The following is a 7,500-nucleotide window of genomic DNA, read 5'->3' as shown; positions in this document are numbered from 1 at the left end:
CTTAACTACCACCGCCAAGCTCACAACTCCATTTACCTTTATCATTGATGCAGGTGCGTGTGCAAGCGCGCGTGCATCTATATATAGTACATGTAGACAACATCTGCGTGCGTTTGCGTGTGCGGTGAAGTTAATACCTGCTTGCGTGCGGGCGGAAGTTAGCGAACGCGTGTCCAGGGTCCACCTAAGCGAACATGCGTGCGTGCGTGCGTGACCGAGTCAGGCCAATGCATATTGTAGGCCTAGTCCAAGCACATCTCTTATCTTATCCATAAACAAGCAATAACTAAAAATATATAAATAAATGAAAATATATATATATACAATAAATAAGAACAAGTAAATGAATAAAAAGATGATGACGAAGAAGAGAAAAAAAAAATATGAGAGAGTGCCAGAGCATGTCCCCGTCCAGGTCACCCGTCTCTTCCCATTTTCCCACGACGACTGCGGTCATCATCTGCGGTCATCACCTGCCGACGTCAAATGGGCCGGGTCGGATCGATGCGGATAATGAGAAGGAAGCGATGAGATCAGATGGAGGAGGGGAAGGGAGAGGGGAGGAGGAAAGCAGAAGAGGACGAAAACAGAACAAAATCAAAATAAGAAGAACAAAGAGGAAAAAAGAAGAAGTTTCATTACAACTTCACCGATGACCGAGCGTGAATGGGCGCACGTCACTCCCTTGCCGTTAAAAGCGATGTTCTCCAAGATTGTGCGGTCTCCGTCATGGCAGGAGCGCGACATTATGGTCAGGGAGTGAGAGACTTTCCCTGGAAAATCACGGGTACACACACTCACACACACACACACACACACACACACACACACACACACACACACACACGTCGTGCTTTAAATAATATACTAAATACTTGCTTTCTTAAATAACAAAAATAATAAAACCTAACATCGCAGCCATAAGTTTCAACATGCCAAATTGAAGAGAGTAATTATGACCACAATAATACTCCTCATAAAATCACATCTTTAGAGAAAGCTCTCTCTCCTGTCCTCCCCTAACATTCCATCCTTTCTGTCTTACTTCCTGTCTCTAAATTAGTTTAATGGTAAAATTAAACACGCAAACTCTCATATAAACTATGCTTTTAGAACTATTTTTTTTTTCCTGTCTTTAAATTCCTTTAATGATAAGAAATCATGATGTCTGATGAATCGAAAATAAAATGCAAACATCCGGCGGCGGAGGATTCAGGGTCACTGTACCTTCGCTGACCTTCCTCCTATCAAAGGAGGGAGAGGGAAAAGGGACATCCTCCCCTTCACCACTGGGTCTCTTGGTCTCTCTATCCTCATTTTTTTACTCGCTCTTTCGCTCTCTCTCTCTCTCTCTCTCTCTCTCTCTCTCTCTCTCTCTCTCTCTCTCTCTCTCTCTCTCTCTCTCTCTCTCCATTTTCTCTTCCTCTGCTCTCGGCCAAAAGGAGAGACCCCCTCTCCCTCCCACGATCCGCTCTTGTGAACTCAATCACGATCGACTCCTTGAACGTTCACTTCCGGCGGAGAGTACCTCGCCCTGCCGCCCTCCACTGCCACCTACCCTACCTAAACCCCCCTGCCCCGCTCCCCCCTCCTCACAATACCTACCTGCTGAGCACTGCCCCTCTTTAAAAAATGATCCACTCCACCACTGCCCCTCCCTGACCTCGCCCCCCCCCTCTTCCTCCCTAATGTCCGACCCGCGTGTCACTGATCTGGCAAATCTCGACGCCGGTGACAGTCAAGTCATCACGGTCTGTCACGTGACCTTCCATCCACTGGGCGATAACGCCTGCACTTCTTTTCGTGAGTTTATGTGTGCGTGTGTCATGAAAGAGTCATCAGGAGTAGATAATTTTAGTGAAAAATATACTTATAAAATAGTAATGAACAGAGGGAGAAGTGAAAGAAAAAGACAGAAAAAAGAAAAATAGAAAGAAAGCATGAAAAATGGAAATAAAATTATAAAGGAAAAGTGGAAAAAATAAAAACACGCCCGAATAATAGGAATAAATCAGAAAAAAAGGATAAAGAAATGAAAGAACTTGGAGAGACAAAAGAAAATCAAGAAAGGAACGAAATACAGAAGGATTTATGAAAATAGGAAATGAGAGAGGAATTAAGGAAGGAGGAAGAAGAAATGAAAGAAAGAGAAAATCAAGGAAAGTTAAAAGGAAATGAAAGAGATAGCAAGGCAAATGAAAGAGGAAGAGGGAGAACAAAGATAAAGAAAAGAAAAAAGGAAGTGAAAGAAACATAAAGAAAGTGGATGTGAAAGAAAAATAAATAAAGAAAAGGAAAAAAAAGAACGGTCAAAGAGGAAGTGGGGGGAAGAGTAATAAAGAGAAGGAATAGGGTACATAATGAAAGATTCGAAAAAAGTGAAAGAAGGAAAGAGAGAAATTGGAGAAATGGAGGAAGAGGAAGAGAAAGATAGAAATGAAGAAGAGGAAAGATAAAGTGGAGACCAAAAAGAGAGAAGACAAAAGGCGATGGCTATGAATCAAATCTTCATAATCATATTTTCTTTAGTTTCGAAGCAACGTACACACGATATAACAATACAACAAAAGACACACACATACAACCTATCTATCTATACATTTAGAGTGAGAGAGGAGACAGAGTTTAGGAACGGAGAAGGGGGATAAACGAAGGCAAAGAGCAAGGCCGAGAGAAAAACAACTCCAGGAGAGAAGGGAGCGAGAGCAAAAAGGGGCGGAGCAGAAAAGGCACAGAAAGGCCACGAAGGAAGTGCCAACAGAGAACAAGCCGCAGATAAAAGGGAGAAAGAAAAAGTTGCGCAGAAGAGGGGAAGTGACCAGAAAGAAAGGAGGAGGGGAGGAGAGGAGGGGAGGAAAGAAGGGGAGGAGGGAGGGAGAGTGGGGGAAAGGGAGGGGGGAGAAAGATAGCTAGATAGAGAGGGAGAGAGGGACAGGAGAAAGAGGGGGGGGTAAATAGGGGAGAGAGAGAGAGAGAGAGAGAGAGAGAGAGAGAGAGAGAGAGAGAGAGAGAGAGAGAGAGAGAGAGAGAGAGGAGAGAAGATAGAGATAGAATGAGAGAGGAGAGAAGATAGAGATAGAGAGAGAGAGGAGAAGAGAAGAGAGAGTGAGAGAGAGAGAGAGAGAGAAAGCAAGAGAGAGAGAGAAGAGAGAGCGAGAGAGAGAGAGAGAGAGAGAGGAGAGAGAGAAGAGAGAGAGAGAGAGGAGAGAGAGAGAGAGAGAGAGAGGAGAGAGATAGAGAGGGAGCGAGAGAGAGAGAATGATAGACAGGGAGAGAGGAGAGAGAGAGAGAGAGAGAGAGAGAGAGAGAGAGAGAGAGGGGAGAGAGAGTGAGAGAGAGAGAGAGAGAGAGAGAGAGAGAGAGAGAGAGAGAGAGAGAGAGAGAGAGAGGAGAGAGAGGATAGAGAGGAGAGAGAGAGAGAGAGAGAGAGAGAGAGAGAGAGAGAGAGAGAGAATGATAGACAGGAGCACGGGTGAGAGAGAGAGAGAGAGAGAGAGAGAGAGAGAGAGATAGGAGAGAGAAAAAGAGAGAGAGAGAGAGAGAGAGAGAGAGAGAGAGAGAAAGAGAGAGAGAGAAATAGAGAGAGGAGAGAAAGAGAGAGAGAGAGAGAGAGAGAGAGAGAGAGAGAGAGAGAGAGAGAGAGAGAGAGAGAGAGAGAGAGAGAGAAAGAGAAATAGAGAGAGAAGAGAAAGAGAGAGAGGAGAGAAAGAAAGAAAGAAAGAAAGAAAGAAAGAGAGAGTGAGAGAGAGAGAAGAGAGAGAGAGAAGAGAGAGAGAGATGAGAGAGAGAAGAGAGGAGAGAGGGAGAGAGAGAGAGAGAGAGAGAGAGAGAGAGAGAGAGAGAGAGAGAGAGAGAGAGAGAGAGAGAGAGAGAGAGAGAGAGAAAAAGAGAGAGAGAATGATAGACAGGAGAGAGAGAGAGAGAGAGAGAGAGAGAGAGAGAGAGAGAGAGAGAGAGAGAGAGAGAGAGAGAGAGAGAGAGAGAGAGATAGAGAGATAGAGAGAGAGAGGGGGGGACCTAAGGACAGGGCGAGAGAGAAAGAAAAGTTGAAATGGAAAGAGAACGAAGCTTGAGGAAGGAGGGAACAGAGATGGCGGAGAAAAAATAGGGGAGAAAAGGGATGGTGACAGGGCAGCAAGGAGGGGGAAGGGGGCTGAGAGGGTAGGCCAGGGGAAGGGGGAGGGGAGGGAGCGGGGCTGAGAGGGTAGGCCAGGGGAAGGGGGAGGGGAGGGAGCGGGGCTGAGAGGGTAGGCTTGGGGAAGGGGGATGGGAGGGAGCGGGGCTGAGAGGGTAGGCCAGGGGAAGGGGGAGGGGAGGGAGCGGGGCTGAGAGGGTAGGCTTGGGGAAGGGGGAGGGGAGGGGGCGGGGCTGAGAGGGTATCCCGAGGCAGGCAGCGCACACAGGTGTAAGGGTAGCGGCGTCCCACGGGCCGGCGCTGATCTGTGGCGACACATCAATCATGCACTGCCACATCAATAGTTCATCCGCGCGCACAAGTCACCGTAACGCAACACTGGTAAGGATGGGGGAGAAATGGGGGAGAAATGGGGGAGAGATGGGGGAGGGGCGGGTAGGAGGTTCAAACTCCCACCTGCACCTCATGGGACAGACATTAACTTTTGCGTCTGGCTATTGCTTCCTCATGCCGCCCGGGCTCTCATTTCATGCGTCACAAGCTCATTCGAAAGCCCAGCGTCCCGTGACCTTACCTCATGGCACAACAAAGCCCCGCTTGCTTCATGGTTCATGGCCGAGGTCTTATTTTCTCCGCTCATGATCTTACTTCATGTCTTCACTCTACCACACATCACTCCTCATTCTCTATTCATGCTAAACACCCCCCACATATGCCTAACGCTTCTTACCGTCAGTTCCCGACTTACGCACACAAAAAGTCCCAACTGCATGACCCACACCCTCACTCTACAGTTATATCCTGACATCATCTCCGAACCTCATATCATGGGGAAGTGGCCTCACATCTCGACTGATGTTGTGTCACGACAAGAGCTACATAAACTATACAAATAACACAAACGACATGAACAGCATGGCACATTACAACACAGGCACCCGGGGAACAGCCCGGTTTGGCGAAGGAAGCGCTCCACGCATGCCTCCGACCCCAAAGGCAACTCTGTCTAACCTTCGCTAACAAGGTCTAACAACTAACAAAGTGACTGTCAGTAACAGTCACTAGCTCGCACTCGCCTGCCAACGTATCCTCGAGTGCCACTTCAGTTTTTCTTCGCCAACGTCGGGAGCCGACACTCACCTGCGGACAAGGAAAAGACATGTTTAGCAAAAGCAAATCCAAAAATGATATTTTATTTGCATGCGCCCAGGTACAATCGTCCAATCGATTGTTCACGGGGGAAGGGAGAGGGAAGGAGGGGGAGGGGAGGGAGGACGAAAAGAGGAGAAGAATTAGAGTGAGAGAGTGAGAGAGAGTAAGAGAGTGAGAGAGAGAGTAAGAGAGAGAGAGAGAGAGAGAGAGAGAGAGAGAGAGAGAGAGAGAGAGAGAGAGAGAGTAAGAGAGAGCAATAAAATTAATAAAAGTATGACATAATAATATTAATACTAACAATAATAATAAAAATAAAAATAAAAATAAAAATAATACTGATGTTTCACCTCCGAAAATGCATGAAATGGGGTAAACAGGGGCGGTCTCATAGGCCTACTAATTGCCTCGTTGGTGACTAAGCCCTTATGGAACCATCTCTGTGTTAAAAGAGCAATAACAAGCAGAGAAGAATGCATTCCGTCGTCAATGGTTTAATACGATAATCATTATCGATATTATCCATTACCATTGCCATTATCAATAGTAGTAGTATCACCATTATCATCACCCTCATCTTTATCACTATCACCAATATTATCATCAATATGATCTTTGTCAATACTTTTATTTCTATTGTTATTATTACGATTACTAATCAGTGGTATTTTCATTACGTATCATCACAATCTGGTCACCATTGTCATCGTTATCACAATTATTGTTACTATTATCCCTATAATTAATACCATTATTCGTGAACCCGTCCGACCCTGATTGAATGGGCCAACCATAAAAAGACGTCGACAAGTAGTGCAAACAATAATAAAAATGAAAACAAAAAAATGAACAAATAAAAAACAATACTAAAACATTTCTAAATCTTTCTTCGGAGTCTCTGGACAGCGACCACGTTCCACAAACCTCCTCCCTTTTCTTTGGCCTTAATCTCGCCCTCATTAAACCTATCATCATTATCACCACTACCACTAATGCCATAATGAATACCTCCATCGCCATAGCACAGTAATAGCACAGCTCTGCTACTACAACTACCAAAACTACTAACAACAATAATAATCCTTATAAAAACAATAATAATCACAAAAAAATCTAAAAACAAAACAAAAAATAGTGCATCAAAACAAGACAAAAGAAGGCTAAAGCAATCCTTCAAGACGAACAAAGGGCGGCCCCCTCTCGCCGGCCAGGAATTAACACCTGAATAAGCCATGCTCGCCCGAAATGCCACGCCCGTTTAAAAGGGAAAGGGGGGAGGTGATTATTGCAAAAGGCCATTTTTAATTACACTTTTAATTATCTTTCATTACATGGGAGGGAAGGAGGGAGGAGGAGTGGAGTGGAGTGGGGTGGGGTGGGGTGGTGGAGTACCAAGACATCAATCAGGGTCCGGTAATAACAGCTTCGATGATAGAGAAACAAAAGAGAGTGAACAAGAGTTATAGGAATTATTGATAGAAAAATATGAATCAAATATTTAAAAAATAAATAAAATAAAAATCTGCGGAGAGAATGTCACGAGTTTTCCCAGATTGTTTGGGTGGGCGTGGGCGTACGGGTGGGCATAAGGGGCGGGGGGGTATGATACACAAAGGGAGGAGGAGAGGACGGAATGGGTGGAGGTGAGGAAGAAGGGAAACGAAGAAGATGAAGAATGAGGAGGAAGAGAAGGAGATAGTAGGGGGTGGCGAGCAAAAGAATGGAAGGAAGAGGAAAAGAACGGAGCCGAAGACGGAGAAAAGGAAAAAATAAAAACGTAGAAAAAATGGAAAATGAGAAAGATAACACGTAGATAAAACAATAACATGAAAAGAAAAACATATACAGGGGAAGAAAAGAAAGAAACACGAACGAAGGAGACGAAAATGAGGACGGAGAAGAACAAGAAAAAGAGTCCGCCACCACCACCAAGTCGAACAAGAAGCACACAAAGTACTTCTCCATTACATGTTACATTTTACACTTCTTGACGACTTTCTGCTTCAATCGGACCGTCGTGGCGCTGTCACCATTGGCCCTGCCTTTGATGACCGGCTGCCGGCACTGGGGGGAGGAGGAGTAGAAAGAGGAAAGAGGTGGTGGTGGCGGAAGAAGGAGGAGAAGGGGGAAAGAGTTGATGGTGGAGGAGTAGGAGTAGCAGGAAGGGGGGAGGAGTAGCAGGAGGGGGGAGGTGGAGGAGGAGGAGGAGGAGGAGG

At 45.6% G+C, this 7,500-nt stretch overlaps 1 long non-coding RNA gene across 4 annotated transcripts in view; it reads right to left on the bottom strand.

The window, feature by feature from the left end:
- Positions 1–4,541: 4,541 nt before the first annotated feature.
- LOC122257591 (uncharacterized) overlaps positions 4,542–7,500 on the bottom strand; it is a 76,832-nt gene continuing 73,873 nt past the window's right edge. Inside the window, exon 3 of one of the 4 annotated variants that reach the window (XR_015191959.1) lies at positions 4,542–5,275. This is a non-coding gene — a long non-coding RNA (uncharacterized LOC122257591). The remainder of the gene's footprint in view (positions 5,276–7,500) is intronic. The other 3 variants (XR_015191962.1, XR_015191960.1, XR_015191961.1) reach the window with 3 other exon arrangements.

This window comes from Penaeus japonicus, unplaced genomic scaffold, assembly GCF_977035675.1.
Source record: "Penaeus japonicus unplaced genomic scaffold, GWHDUDI00000001_assembly GWHDUDI00000020, whole genome shotgun sequence".
Lineage (NCBI taxonomy): Eukaryota > Metazoa > Arthropoda > Malacostraca > Decapoda > Penaeidae > Penaeus > Penaeus japonicus.
This window is presented reverse-complemented; position numbering and strand designations above follow the sequence as displayed.